Raw genomic sequence first — 16,847 nt, forward strand, 5'->3', positions numbered from 1 at the left:
ATGTTCATCCTATGCCAGATAACTAGCTATAGTAGAGCCCATGTGAGTGAATCATATTTTTTTTATGTGGAGAACAGAATTTTGTCTTTTCTTACCTGTTAGGACAAAAAACCAAACTGCATATGCCGCTGATTTTAATATTACACTAAAAATAAAATAATCTTTTGTGAAGGAATGACAACCCAATAAAAATTATGTCAAACTTATTCAATGGAAACTTTTTGGTGTTCTTTTCAAAATTTTTAATGTACAGACATGATTGATTTACAAGAAATCAACACCTGGATACGATGAATTTTGGATAGAAAAATAATATTTGGAGCCTTAAAAATTTATAAAAATTATAAGCCCTTGATTTTTGAAACTTATAAAAACCTGTTCATGCATACGAATCAAATACTCATTCCTATAAAAACAAGCATATAGATCAGATCTGAATGGTCAAAATTTTGAAAAACATAACAAAAATCTAATAAAATTTGAGGCAGATAGGTTTTGACATTTTTTAGTGGGTAAGTTTTCATTCCTTCTCTTTCGTGTAACTTTCAGTGGCCAATATGTAAAAAATTATGGGCTTTCTAAAAAAGAAATGGTCATGGGCTTGAATCCTTGCACATGCATCCGTGTGCACGTGCGCGCGCACACACACACACACACATATATATATATATATATATATATATATATATATATATATATATATATATATATATATATATATATATATATATATATATGAAAACCTATCAAACCTTTTCACTAAAAAATATTTTATCAGATTTTTTATATTTTTTCAAAATTCTGACCTCATCGATGTGTTTGATTTATTAGAAATTGTCATGCATTCTCTGGATGAAAAATGGTATTTGGAGCCTCAAAAATTTATGAAAATTGTAGGCAGTTGATTTTTTAAACCTTATAAAAACCTATCCATGAGAATCAAATGCTCCAAGAATTGATTCCTGCACATAGATCACATATGAGATAAGTCATTAGTATGGATGTATACATGGTATCAACGAGTTAAAACAAATAGTGCAAGTTGCGAGAAGCACGTGCGTGTTATAAGAAGAAAAAAACCTTTAGCGGCTGTTGCAACCGCAGCTAAAGGGGGTTTTCTTCCCAAAAACCACCGTTAAATGGTTTTTTTTGCGTGGCACACAACCATGTATCCAACACTTGTCTGACGCCTTAAGTGTTCAACATTACTTCAAAGAGCGCGTGTGTATCAGTTTATATTTGGTACAAACAATTGCACCTACAATCTAATTTGAATCTCACAATGCAAGTTGTATTGACACAATCTAACCTATAGCTGTGTTCAACATGCTCGATTTTAGTAGGAATCAACTCTTGGATCATGTTTTTTCGATGAAAAAATATGTTATTATGAGTAAAAAAAATTGATGCCTTCATGGCTGTTGATTTTTGAATCACCAAAAAAACATATATATATATAAAGGTCGGATTCTGCTGATCCAAAATTTGTTTTCCACTAAAAAATCTGTAGATCACATCTATGGTGTTAGGTGTGAGAAACAAACCCAAACAAGTGGCTTTGGCTCCATTTTTAGGTCATTTGCGCATACAAAACGACTGTAGCAAATCTTATATATATATATATATATATATATAGGAACACCGGTAACAGTGGACGGGCATTCCATCGAACAAGCTTTGGATTTTGGAAGCACAATGCATGGACGTGGCTTGTGTGACCCCCACTAATGCTTGTTTTAACTTTAAATTTCTTTTCTGTCGCTAATCTTTGCGCGATCAGCAGCAGAAAAGCATCCGATAACAGTGGACACTTTGTGCATCCACTGTTACGGGTTTCTCATATGTATATACTAGTTTTTTGGATCGTGAGATGCTAATGTGCAAGCACTTCAAGAGCTTAAAAAATCTTTTGCTTGCAATAAACCAAAATTTCACAATTCACAAAAAGACTTTTTACAATGGCAAAACGTGATGGTGGCTGTGGGCAGGTTATATGTTCCTTCCAGGAACACGCACTGTAGCTACAGTGCATGTTCTGGGTCCCCATTGAGAGCCACGTAACACTCAGTGGGGTGTACAGGGGAGGAAGCCGTACACCGTTGTACATACGACTCCCCCGTACACCCCACTAAACGCCACCCATACATACATGTGTAGCTTTCAGAGGTGGTCCACATAAGGCAGGGTGATCATGGGGTCCACTTGCAATTTTTCTCGCTTCGACAATGGTTTCTCATCATAAAAAAAAAAATATAGTTCGCATGAGTCACCAAGTCAAGCATGGCGGTTATGATATCGAGTTCCTAGAATACTAACCATGCATTAAACAATACTACCAGGGCAGGAACCAAGGGTGCTCGGGGGTGCGAGAGGGGGAAGCAGATCAGGTCATGCTGAACATGAGCTTTTTGCTCATGCCAACATCGTGGCCATCTGTTTGCATTTTGGATGAATGCCACGTAGCAAATAACTGTTCTGTTGACTTTTTAACTTTTCAAAATACAAAACGGACGGACATGATGTTGGCATGAGCAAAAAAGCTCATGTTCAGCATGACCTGATCTGCTTCCGCAAGAGGGGGCTCTGCCCCTTCCACCCCTTAAAAATGGTAAAACTCCTTTAGAATTTGATATTTTGAGAAGGGATATACTTAAAGTTGCTTATATAATTTTCCTTCATTTCCCAACTTCCTAAAACTAAATCCCTAAAATTAGTTTCTAAAAGTAGGTGGTATCGAGGTGCAGATGTATCACAATATGCTCTATTTCCTATACGTAACCTCCAGACCGTGGTATCAAAATACCCAAATCCAAGCACCAAATGATCCTATATCTGGCTTCTCCTATATAAATTTTCTGGTTCCGCCCCTGTACACTATTTTTTTTATAGGCAATCTAGGCTTAGGCAGACCCCTACCAGTTATACAAGGATACCATTTGGATTCGAACTTAACGTCCTAGCCTAAGGTGACGTGCACTAGCTGTCCTACCAGACAAGCAGAACCCCCTCCCCCGTTGGTCCGTGAATGCTATTATTGTGTGCAATAAAATTTAGTTTTTGTTTTTAGTTCTCCGCTAAACAGTAACTCTGACTGAGTTGCATTTTTACTGAGGCATGTCTGGCCACGGGGGGGCTCCGCTTGTCTGGCAGGAGTAGTTAGTGCACGTCACCTTGTATTGGAACCTTGCAAGTTCGAATCCCAATAGTATTATGGTTGTATAACTGATAGGGGTCTGCCTAATCCCAGCTTTCTCTGTAAAAGAAGAAGAAGCAAGCACCACGTTTTCAAATAGCACCTACACTGGTTGTGGACGTTGGAGCAGGGAGCACATTTTTATTAAAAAAGTTAAGATGCTTGGTTGGGGGACAAGGTCAGATAAGCTTTGCACTAGGTGAAGATGTGGACAGCACATGTAAAATTGAATGATAATATCCGTTATGTTCAATCCCCACCCACTGTACATCTCACATGGAATCGGTGAAAGTGAGGTGATGAGTTTATTACACCATTGTCGTCAATGTCACTGCAAATCTGCCCCTGCTTGAGAACCAGTGTTGAAGGGATTTGCAAGTATTTTTTTTTTTTAAAATAACAAAAATTGAATTTCAAGGGAAATAGATTTTAAAGGAGTTGCGGGCTCTTTATTGTTTGGAAGTATAACTCTTTTAAGGATTCAGGGTTTCAACTCCTGAGTTTTCACCATGTTTGGTAGTTGTAAGTAGAGGTGGGCAGCCCGTGGGTTGGCCCGGCCCAGCCCGCCATGTGCTGTGCTTGAGCCTATAAATTAGGCTCAAGCTCAGGCCCAAAAGGGCTGAGCGGCAACCCAGCTCCACCCTTATGTATATATATTTTGTATAATATATACATATATATTATGTAATCATATACATTATATATGTGTATATATAACAAATATATATTATATATAATATATCTGACCCGATTAGGCCCACGGGCATAACGGGCAGGCCGTGGCCTGAGGTTTTCCCAACAGGCTGGCTCGATGCGGGCTGTTGGCCCAGCCAGTCAATTTAGGGCCCAAGCTTTGACTGGGCTGGCTGGGTCAATGGCCTGGTCCATTAGCTGGCCGGGTCGGCCCACTACCCTATCTTAGTTCTCTTAACTACACTATTATTGCCATTAACAATGGGGTAAAATAGGTGAATAAAGGATTTAATGAATTAAATAAGGTAAAAATTTTGAACCGTTGTAAATTTAGAAACCCACTGGAATCCTTGTGATCCAACGAGTTGCAAATACATCTTATTTATTAGAGGAGTTGAAATTTAATTTTTTTGGTACTTATAGTTGGCTGACTGCCAGCCTTCCTTTTACTTTCCTCACCTAACCATACCCTAAATTCGTTTGGATCCTGCTACATCATGTAACCGTCTCCAACACCGTCCTAATTAACTCGTCTGATACCCTTTTCCCAAACAAAAGCTTTAACATAGTAGCCAAAAATCAATTTAGAAATCAATATCATGTTTTTTTCAAAGAATTTAAAATATTTAATATGCCCCAATATTGATTATGGTCATATTCATTGTGACTTGATCTCTCTCTCTCTCTCTCTCTCTCTCTCTCTCTCTCTCTCTATATATATATATATATATATATATATATATATAGAGAGAGAGAGAGAGAGAGAGAGAGAGAGAGAGAGAGTTGTGCAATCCTTTTACAGAAAATTAGGTGTCCCAAAGGACAGACCACGAATTGCAAAGCTATCTGTGTGCTGCGTTATTCAATAGGACGAAAGAGGCAAGAAATTCTACCTCCTGTGACAAGTAGGGGTGGGCATCCGGGACTGGGCTAACCGGGCTATTGACCTGGTTGGCCCGGTTCATAACGTGTTCGGGTTTTAAGAGAAGCCTATGACCCACCCCATTGGCCCAACGGGTCAATGTGAAGCTGGTCCGGTCCGGCCTGGCTTGGCCTGACCCAATCCTAAAATGCATAAATGCTTGACTGAAATTATGGGTTAATGAGAGAATAACAAGTTCTCATGCAATTAATTCTTAATTAGTGCAGCTAATTAGATAAATAATAATAATTAACAAACAGCAAGTCTTCATGCAACTAATTAGGTAAATAATAATAGTTGTCTAAGTTATTATGTAATAGTTAATTATTAAAAAAATTAATAAATAACTCAAGCCCAAACCCAGCCCACGTATATAACGCCCTGGGTTTTGGCCCCGTACCCAATGGGCTCAAACTTAAAATCATGTCTCAAACCCGATCCATGGCGAGCCAGGTCGTCGGGCTTGCTGCCCACCCCTAGATACAACCAGAAAAAAAACATAAAGAAAGGGAAAAAAAATTTGAACTCACCGTGCATGAATTAATTGCTATGAAACTACCAACTGCGCTTTGTGTATCACCTGAGATTGCTATGGTTCCAAGCCAACCGACATCACATCTTATATATTAATATACGGAGTAGCTAGGCTTAGTAAAAAATAGAAAAGTGCAAGTTCTATTTGATTATTTTTCTGAACGTATGTTTTATGTAATTATTAGAAAATTAAGGAGTGTGGAAGCCATGACTACATATAGTAATTTAAAAATGAAAAGAACAACTAGGTGCTCCCACAAACCACATGTCCCTCATTGCTTTTTACTGTGACCGAAGGACACTGGGCTTGATTAAAAATGTACCAAAAGTCAAATTAATTTCTTAAAAGAAAAGAATTAAAGTAAAGTTAGTGATTTATGAGTTTCAATTGCTTAACTAAAAAGAAAAGAAAAGAAAGTTGCTTCCAAAAGAAGCACAAGTGTTGCTGTGACATGTTAGAGTCCGGTTCTTTACTTTATTGCATAAAACACTCTCCACCCCCATCTCCGTCTTAAAATTTTTGCCCTTCATCTCTGACTTCATCCTCACACTGGTTTTAATTTTTACTTTTATTCCCACCTCTAACCCAGTTTCATATCCTTCATTCACAGTCCAAATAAGCGAGACGGGGGCCTCGTTTCTCTCCGATTCACTGCCATCCCTAAAAGTATTTTAGTTATTTTACTAACGAGAATCAGGAACGGGGTGGAGTGGAGTGGGGGAAGCGTAAGTTCATCCCCCACACGAGTTTTGATTTTAACCTTCATCCCCACCTCCATCTCCGTTTCATGTCCTCCATCTCAGTCCAAACAAGGCGTCCCCTGGTCTACTTGCCATCTCTTGTTAGGAAAGTTTTAAAATATTAAATCTTGATGATTTTGTTTACTACCAAAAGTGTTTTGAAAAAGTTTAGTCCCATATCTAAGAGAGAAAAGTTTTTCAAAAGGTTTAAATAGAGAGTTTGTTATCTTTTCTTTACTTTGGTAAGCCTTGAGTCTTTAGGTGGATTGCGAATGTTATTGCATATTTTACAGTAACGGACGTGCCATTCGCGCACGTGCTTGCGCAAGGGCGCAATATGGCATTTTAATGCACACTTTGCATTTTTCTATTTGGATTTTCGGTTTTGAGATATTTGGCCGTTTGAAAGGTTAATAGCATTTATATTGAGTTTATTTTGCATTGTGACTGTTGGACGGTTTTGAATGCCTTTGATTGACAATCAAAGGTGGGTGACAGTTCAAAGACCTTTTCATCCTATTTTCAAATCGTTTGGATTATGGCCATTAATCTCATTTATCTCAAAACGTTTTGGCCTTTCTCACAAGTCTATAAATCTCTTCCTTTTTCATCTTTTGAATCATCAGAATTTCTTACTCTCCAGTTTCTCCTTTATTTCTTCTCGGTTTGGCTTGCAGAGTTCATGTGTGGGAGAGATCATCTGTTCTTGCGAAGCAGTGACTCTCTTGAGGTTCAAGCCTAGTTGTATCCTGTAAACTCAGTCATAACAAAACCCTTTTTCGCATCTTCGGAATTCTTGAAGTGGGGCGATTGAAGTTCTAAAGATAGCGTACTTAAAAACGTGCCTCTTGGCTTGAATCTCTTTTCTGAAATCCATTTTTCACAAGTTTGGAATAACATCTATATCCTAAATCTATATTAATGAGGCAAAGGACAGACCGAGCTAAAAGTGTTCAAGCTTGGCTTTAAGTTCGAGCTGGCTTGTTTATAAGAAAATTATATTGTTTTAAAGCTTGAAGAAATAAGATTGAATATATATATATATATATATATATGTGTGTGTGTGTGTCAATTCTCTTCTCTCTCTCTCCCCCGCCCCACTAAGGATGCAAACTATTCAGATTCGGGTCAGATATAGGCATTACCAAGTTGGATCGGATTCAGATTCAAAATAAAAAAGTTAAAACCCAAACCCAGATCTGAGTAGCTTAAAACGTGATACTTAACACTTTGTGTGGTAGGGTTTTTAGTCAGATTCGGAGAGCCTCGAGGTTAGCACATAACTCTCCCTTTTGTTTTGATAGGCTCGTACTCACCAGTTTTATGCAAGCTTTCTTATTACATTTGCAAAAAAATTAACATACGATGCACGGAAAGATCCTAAATAGGGCATTTCTCAGTTGGTCAATATTAGGGGTGCAAACGGATATAGTTGGTATCAAGTCCACCTGATTGGATCTAACATAATCAGATCTAAGTTGGGTTTTTGAGTTGGATGGGATCCGCTAAAACTGTATCCAGATCCTACAATATATCAAACCACTTTGGGGCTAAGCAAGATGATGTTACTTTAGAGAAGCCAGAATCCAAAAAAAAAAACAGTGTATAAACTCATTCCACCGCCATCACATAATATATTAAAGGGAAATAAATGTAAACCGCAAAGATAGGCTTAAAAAGTGTCAACTTGGTCATTCTAGTTATCTGGTGCAGGCTCTTTTCGCTCGAAATCCTCGTTGGCACAAGATTCTATTTTCCCTACTAATAACGCGTGTGAGCCACACTCTCCCCTTCACTTTTCCCACTTTCTCCTCTTTTTTTACTACTTTCCCTTCTATAAATACTCACCCATTGGGCGTGCTCTCTCTCTCTCATTGGGCGTGTGCTTTCCACACTCACAAAACTCTCTCTCTCTCTCTCTACCCACGAACCTCCTCTCTCTAGAAGATGTCTTTCCATCAACAACCTCCTCCACCGCTACAACAAAACTCCACGGTTCATACCGTAAGATCGCCGGAAACAATTGTGACTGTACCACCCTTGGAGGTGGAACACAAGCCCTTTGACTTCTCGCAGCGAGCACAGTGGCTCCGGGCTGCTGTGCTCGGAGCGAACGACGGCCTTGTCTCTGTCTCCTCCCTCATGATTGGTGTAGGCGCAGTCAACCAAACCGCTCGAGCCATGGTTGTGTCGGGTCTCGCCGGGCTCGTCGCTGGTGCATGCAGCATGGCCATAGGAGAGTTCGTCTCTGTCTACTCCCAATTAGACATGGAGGTGGCGCAGAGAGAGAGGGAGAAGGCCTCTGGCAAGGAAGCCAGGGGGGAGCCGGAGAACCTGCCGAACCCCCTACAAGCTGCCGGTGCATCGGCGTTGGCATTCGCGGTTGGTGCGGTGCTTCCACTGCTGGCCGGTGGGTTTATAGCCCAGCACTGGATCCGGATCGGGCTGGTGTCGGGGGTGTCGAGCTTGGCTCTGGCTGGGTTCGGTGTGGCTGGGGCTGTGCTAGGTGGGTCCCCTGTGGCTCGGTCAATAATTAGGGTTTTGGTTGGAGGGTGGGCAGCCATGCTTGTTACTTTCGGCGTGCTTAGACTTTTTAGTTTTGCTTTCAAAACCTCTGTTAGCTGAGAGGTTCTTTTTGTTCTCCCTTTCAATCGTTTGTATCGTTTATTAATTTCCTTTGTTTGTACCAAGTATACATATTCAGTCATATATTTAACTATTTCTCAAGCACGCAACATGTGTCAATATTTCTCAAAATGAACTAGTTTTGCTTTCTCTCTCTCTCTTTATATATATATATATATATATATATATATATATATATATATATATATATATATATATATATATATATATAAAGAACTGAACATATTAGGTCTCATTTCTTGTTCTGCCCCATTTTACCCCATAGTTTTGAAGTATTTTATGATAGATTTGAACTGTTAAATGTGTTTAGCATGCCCCATAGTGGGAATAGACTCTTGAATCATGTTTTTTGATGAAAAAGCATATTTTTATGAGCAAAAAAAAACTGGTATCTTCATAGACATTGATTTTGAATCATAAAAAAAAACCTGTATACAAGTCATATTTTGGTGATCCAAAAGCCGGTTCCCACTAAACAAGACCTATAGATCACATCTATGGCATTAGATGTAAGAAAAAATGCTAAAAAAGATGATTTTTGAAGAGGCAGAAACTTGAAGGTTTGCAGAAAGAGCCCATTACTCGTGTTGATATTTTTCGAAAATGATCTCTCTCTCTCTCTCTCTCTCTCTCTCTCTCTATATATATATATATATATATATATATATATATATATATATATATATATATATATATGGCTCAGCATGTGATCTGAAATGAGTTTTTCTTGTGTTGTTTAATGATTAAAATTTATAATAAGAAAAAATTTCAAAAGGCATTTAAAGTTTGGGCATTAATAAAAGAACACCTAAGTTTTGAAAATTTAAAAAACACACTTAAAAATATTGTGGTTAACTAAAAAGGCCCAAGAGTTTACGATCATCATGTTTGTTGTTAAATGCGATGTGAAATTACTATTTTATCCTTAACAACATATTTTAAAAAATACACTTAAAAATAAAGGGAAGGAGTCTTTGAAGGGCTAATTAGTAAATCAATTCTCTTAACTCATCTTAGCTTAGTGATAACCCAAGTGAAAATGAATGAAAGTTTGTTTTTTATTAACAGTGCAAAAATTTAGGTGCGTTTTTGAAAAATTTCTCTTATAATAATAATTAGCCTTGGGCATCTACGTATCCGAACAAACTAACTACTTAGATCTGCTGCCTTTTTTGGTGGTATCATAATTTCCTTTTCAGCAACCAGCTTGTTGATATCTCAAAAACATAAAAAACCATAGCTCTCTGCCAATATCCAGCCATCATACCCGTCGGGAGAATTTTATAATGTTAAAACAGATGAAAAAATGTGCAAAAAAATTTAAAATCGATTATATATACAGTAACCCGTATTATCAAACAGGTAAGTCGTCCGACGCAAATCAGAGGCTTTTTGTTCTTTTACAGTTTTTAGATGCGGGTCAAGAACTAGCACATAGGTCATTTTTTGAATTTTTTTGATGCCTGAAGTGCAGCCACACATCCGAGCTCATTCGACACAAGAGGCATTCGATGATACATGTTTTCCTATATATATATATATATAGGTAAACATTTGCTACTAGTGAAGGTAAGAAACTAATGAGTAGAAATAACTATTTTCTTTCAAAAATTTTAATTTTTTGTAGATCAAATGTTACAAATGTAATCTACATGGTTTGTTTAGTAGGAAACTTATTTTGAATTATGTGATTATGATAAATAATTAGGTTTTTAAAGGGGTGCAAAAATCAACTGCTCTTAAGCCCAAACTTCATAACTTCAAAGACCACATTTTTACATTAGAAAAGCACAATCCAAGGCTTGATCCTTAGCAAACAATCCATGCTGAACGCATCAATGTGTTTAGATTGAGTCTATACAACTTGCACCTATGATTTCTACTTCATTAGTTCCTTACCTTCATTAGTAGCAATTGCATTTTGGGATATATAAAGAAAGAATAATAGCAATTGTAACCCACTCTATCTTTACACGACCCTTTTCAACATATTGTTTGGGATTTATCCGGATACGAGAAAATATGAATGCAACTTGACTTTACCTTGAAAATTGATTGTTAAAAAAGAAGAGGAAGTCCTTTCGTACTGCCACTGTTTAACTAGTATTTAATACGCCTCGAAAGGCAGAAGGTAGTGTGTGAGGCATATGCTGCCGTTAAAGTTACATCATAGTTTTATTCTGTGGGCCATATGTCCACACTGTTGCTACTGTTCACAAGAGAGAGAGAGAGAGAGAGAGAGAGAGAGAGAGAGACCTCTCATGTGCATGGTTATCATGCTACCTTAAAAACAGAGAACTAAGGATGAACTGGTCCCAATAATTAATCTGCTACCTTGATGTCAACAGAATCATCCACCAAACCAGCAGAACATTGAGAAGAAAACTGGCTGCTTAAAGGAACGATGCATACACTAGAAGCTTGTAACATGCATTTACATGGCTGGTTTCAATCACCATATTGCAGTGTCTTGCGAAATAACTAAACAAAAGAATCAGAAATTGCAGAGATATTGAGAAGAGAAATAGAGAGAATTGAGAAAGAAAGCACCAGATTTATGTAGTTCGGCCTTCAACCTATTTTTAAAAGCCAAGGTGGAGTATGAAATCCATTAGTAGCCCCAAAGGGTTTTGGAATAGTGGGATGTGTTAGGTGTAAGAAGGGAGGGGAGAGAGAATTCATAAGAAGAAACGTAGGCTGTTTTTTTTTTTGGAAAAAGTTTGGTTTTGATGACATGAAATATATATTACCATATTGACGGCGTTTGAGTTTCTTGTAGGCTTTATAAACTACATGTAAACTCTTACACTTGTTTCTAAGAAAAAGAGGTTGGGATGACTACCACACACGCGTGCGTGCCCACCCGCCGGGCCGAGTTTGGGTTCGAGTAATTGGCCCTTTAGGGCCATATCCAATTAAGACCAAAGTATCTTTTTGCCCAAAGTTTATGTGGATATTTAGATTCTTTAATGAGTTATGAGAAATGATAACGGGTCATGACTTCTCGTAGTCTGTGTCCGTTAAAGAGTCTTGTCTCTTCAAATTCCGTAACGGATCTCGACTCTTTGAAGTCCGTTAACGGACCTCGACGCCTCAGATTCCGTAACAGGATCCTTCCACTTTTCATAACCGTTCGTGGGTTATAAAAGCGTGGTTAGGTCTGGGGTTACTCAGATCCTAGACGGTCAGAATTCTGAAGAAAGGCTCTGCGGTTTTCTCTTTTTCTGTTGCTTTCTCTCTTTCCTGAGTTTTCCCTAAGGGATTTTTCTGCAACTTCGGTTCATAGAGGTTGTCTTCGCAGGACGATCGGTCGGAGTGCACCGGTCTGATCGTTGAGGCTATTGTATCCTGGAGGAAGGACGTCGATCCCTGTTTGCACTGTATGTGGGGGCAAATCTTCTCTAAGGGGAGTACTTTCGTACGCCTTAGCCTTTTACACGGTACTAACATGCTTTCATTATTTTTATTGTGTTTTATGCATCTGGTTGTTCATGTGTTGTTGTCTTGATTTTGGTACTATGCAGAAACCGATATGCTTGCTCCCTGTTATTGTTTCGATCGTCTGTTAATCATGATGTCAATACTCTTATATTTCCTGATTTGTGTCATGTTTTATATCATAATGATGATTGTGAAACTGTGTGATTTGAAAAAGGATTCAACAGTCTTAGAGAATATTCTAAGCATGTCGACTTCCTCTACATTTATACCAAAAGTGGACATGTCTGATATGCCAAAAAAGTTTGTCGGTCAGAATTTCAAGCGTTGGCTGCAACACATGAAAATCTGGTTCACTACGATAGGGATGTTGTATGTTCTGAAACTCGATTGCCCTTCGGTTTCTGATACTGAACCTGACCCTACTGCGATCACTGTGGCTGTAGAGTGGAAAGAAAAAGATAGTATATTCCATGGTTGTATACTGTTAGCTCTATCCAACACGTTGTTTGATGTGTACTATTCCTTGTCTACCACTGCTAAGAGCCTATGAGATCAACTTGACAAAAAGTATAATATCGAAGACCAAGGTCTTTAAAAGTACTCAGTTGCCAAGTTTTTGAAATATCAAATGGTTGAGGGCAAGTCGGTCACTGAGCAGGTACATGAGTTTCTGTTGTTGCTTCATAGTTTGGCTGAGGCTGATATGAAACTTCTTGAGAAGTTTCAAGTTATAACCATCGTGGAGAAATTTCCTAAGTCTTGGGTAGACTTTGGTATGTCTCTCAAGCACCGTAGGAGGAAGATCTCCCTTGATGATCTTATGGTAGCCATTGCCATTGAAGAAGAGCATAAGAGCCAGAAACATGTCGTGATGCCAACTGAACAGCCTAAGGTGAACATGATGATCAGATCTTTTAAGGGCAAGGGACAAAAACCGAAATCTGTAATGAAAAACCAGTTTAAACCTAAGGCCAAAATCCAGAAAAAGGCAAAGAACAAACCGTGCTGGAACTGTGAGCAGGTTGGACACTGGGCTAAGGAATGTCATTCCAAGAAGGCCAAAGCTCATGGGACCACAGATGGAATGCCTCAAGTCAACATGGTGACTGAGGTCGTTGGGACCAGTACTGGGTATGTTTCTGTTAATCCTCAAATCTATCATATTTATGAGCCAACTGAGTGGCTGGTTGACACTGGGGCTAATGTACACGTTTGTGCTGATAAGTCTGTCTTTGTCTCATACCAGGCTGTTGCAGGCAGATCCGTGACTATGAGCAATTCAACGACTGCAAAGGTAGTAGGGATTGGACGCGTGGATCTGAAGTTTCCTTCAGGACGAGTTCTATCTTTACACAGAGTGCACCATGTGTCTGTATCTAGAAGGAACATTCTAAGTGGTTCATGTCTTGTTAGAGAGGGTTATGAATTTAACTTTAAATGGAATAAAGTTGTTATTTTACATTCTGGAACCTTTATTGGCAAGGGGTATTTAGATGATGGTTTGTTTAAACTTCGTGTTGAATATGTTTGTAGTGATAAATTAGAAAATGGTGTTTCTTTTGATTCATTGTCTAAAGTTGCATAGAACATAGAATCATCTGATTTATGACATAATAGATTAGGTCATGTGAATTTCAATTCTGTGAAACACATGATGAACTTGAAAATTATTCCTAAGCATTCCATTGATAAAACTAAAAAATATGAAATTTGTGTGCAAGCAAAACAATGTAGAAAACCATTCTATAAGATTGTTAGAGATTCTGAAATATTGGATCTGATGCACACAAATATTTGTGAGTTTAAGGGAGTGTTAACCAGAAATCATAAAATATATTTTATTACTTTTATAGATGATGGTACAAAATACTATTACGTGTATCTGCTAAAATAAAAAGATGAAGCTTTTGATAAGTTTCTTAATTTTAAGAATAAAGCAGAAACACAAACTGATAGAAAACTTAAAAGATTGAGGTCTAATAGATAAGAAGAATATACCTCTAATAAACTCGATGAATATTGCAAATCTATTGGCATAGTTCATGAGTTTACTACTCCATATTCTCCTCAATCTAATGAGATTGCAGAAAGAAAGAATAGAACCCTAACTGACATGATAAATGCTCTACTTGAGAGTTCTAGATTACCTACCTATATGTGGGGAATGCTCTGAATACGGCTTGTCATATTCTAAATAGAGTTCCTCAGAAGCATAAGGACAATAGCCCTTTTGAACTCTAGAGAAATAGGAAATCAAGCTTGAAATACCTTAAAGTGTGGGGGTGCCTTGCAAAGGTACTTGTCCTAGAGCACAACAGGAAGAAACCGGGTCCTAAAATAATAGATGTTGTCTTTTGGGGTTATGTAGAGAACAACTATGCCTATAAATTCTTAGTAATTAAGTCTGAGATATCTAGCATAGATGTAAACTCTATTGTTGAACTTCGAGAAGCTACATTCTTTTAAGATGTATTTTCCATGAAAGTTGGTGTACCTCAGAATCTTTCTTCTTTAGATATACCTTCAACTTCTGGTTCCATTCCCAAACATTTGAAAAGGATGACAGATGTGGGGGTAGAACCATCTTGTTCCCATCCTAGACCCATTGAGTATGAGGAAGTGACTGAACCTAGAAGGAGTAAGAGACCTTAGATTACCAAGGGTTTGGGAAATGATTTCATCACTTACCTTATCGAAGATGATCCTCCCACTTTCCGAGATGCAATGGCTTTACCTGAAGCAATGCATTGGAAAGAAGCCATAAAGAGTGAAATAAACTCCATTGTCTCTAATGGCACTTGAGAACTGGTTGACCTCCCTTGTGGTAGTTCCACTATTGGGTGCAAATGGATCTTTAAGAAGAAGTTGAAACTAGATGGATCCATTGACAAGTACAAGGCAAGACTGGTTGCCAAGGGGTTCAAACAAAAGGAGAGAATAAATTACTTTGACACACAATTAGGGTGCTTATTGCACTAGCTTCCATTTATGATATATCAGTCCATCAAATGGACGTGAATACCGCTTTCTTGCATGACGATCTTGAATAAGAGATCTATATGGATCAACCTGAGGGTTATGTGGCTTCTGGTAATGAAAATAAAGTTTGTAGACTTGTTAAGTCATTATATGGACTAAAACAAACCCCTAAAAAATGGCATGAGAAATTTGATAATGTTATTTTATCATTTGACTTTGTTGTCAATGAATCTGATAAATGTGTTTATTGCAAAGTTAAAAGTGATGGTTGTATTATTTTATGCCTGTATGTGGATGATACTCTATTGTTTGGTTCCAATATGAGAATTGTGAATGAGACAAAGTCGTTTCTTAGTAGTAAGTTTGATATGAAGGATATGGGTGTTGCAAATGTGATCCTAGGCTTAAAGCTGACTTGTTCAGCTGAAAGGATAGTCATTTCTCAATCTCACTTTGTTGAGAAAGTACTTGAGAAATTTGGCTATAACCAAGGGAGATTTGTAACAACTCCATATGACCCTTCTATTCCTCCTCATAAGAATACGACTGATGTTCCTGTGTCTCAATTAAGGTATTCTCAGATTATTGAAAGTTTGATGTATCTTGCAAATTGCACGAGACCAGATATTTTGTTATCCGTAGTAAAATTAAGTAGATACACAAGTTGTCCAAATTGCACTCATTGAAAGGCATTGGACATGATACTTAGGTACCTGAAATGAACTATTTACTTGAGTTTGCATTACAAGAGATTCCCTGCAATTCTTAAGGGATATAATGATGCGAGCTGGATAGCCATGAACTCTGGGAGTTATGGCGTGACAGGGTATGTATTTACTTTGGATGGCGGCGCAGTCGCCTGGAGATCAGTAAAGCAAACCATTTTGTCTCGATCTACTTTTAAGGCTGAACTCTGTGTTTTAGATACCACAGGATTGAAAGTTGAATGGTTAAAGAGGCTTCTTAAGGAACTTCCTTTAATGAGCAAACCAATTCCTGCAATATATGTGCATTGTGACAATATGACCATAATTACAAAGATTAAAAACACAAAATATAACCAAAAGTAGAGGAGACACATACAAGTTAGAATAAAATCTGTAAGGAAACCGGTGTCTCAGTTAGTGGTTGTTGTAGACTATGTTGGATCCAAAGAGAACACAGTTGATCCATTAACGAAAGGACTAGATAAGTCATTAGTCCTGAAATCCAGAGAGGGGATGAGACTAAAACCCATCAGTAGTTCATTTACAGTAGCAACCCAACCTATCTAAGTGGAGATCCCACAAAGTAGGTTCAATGTGGTAATAACAAACTGTAGGGTGAACTTGATAGCACCTTATTTATGTAATACTATGTATCTGTGCCTGTTCTCCTGATTACTCTGGAAAGGTGTTGTAACTGCTAGTTAAGAAAGAGTTAAAACTCTGAATGAGTTCAAAGCCTTCTAGGTGAGATGTTAGCAGTGCATCTCTGAAGAAGCCCACCTATGTGAGTGTGACTGTGTGACCGCAGTTTAAGGCATTCGGTTATTCTTGAAGTCACTCATGAAACAGGATTCAGACGCATGACCTTTATCGCGCCGCCCCTAAAGATTACAACCAGAACCTTTATCGTGTTGTTGCTAATGGACACTCCTACACCAAAGGTTTAACTTCAAGGCTTCAGCTCACTTCGTTCTTTTGGGGGTAAAGTTTG

General features: G+C 38.0%; 1 pseudogene; it reads left to right on the forward strand.

The window, feature by feature from the left end:
• Window positions 1-8,030: 8,030 nt before the first annotated feature.
• Window positions 8,031-8,708, forward strand: LOC149836200 (vacuolar iron transporter homolog 2 pseudogene; annotated as a pseudogene).
• The last annotated feature ends 8,139 nt before the right edge of the window (window positions 8,709-16,847 follow it).

This window comes from Nuphar pumila, chromosome 6 (assembly GCF_984573655.1).
Source record: "Nuphar pumila chromosome 6, dmNupPumi1.hap1.1, whole genome shotgun sequence".
NCBI classification, from domain to species: Eukaryota; Viridiplantae; Streptophyta; class Magnoliopsida; order Nymphaeales; family Nymphaeaceae; genus Nuphar; species Nuphar pumila.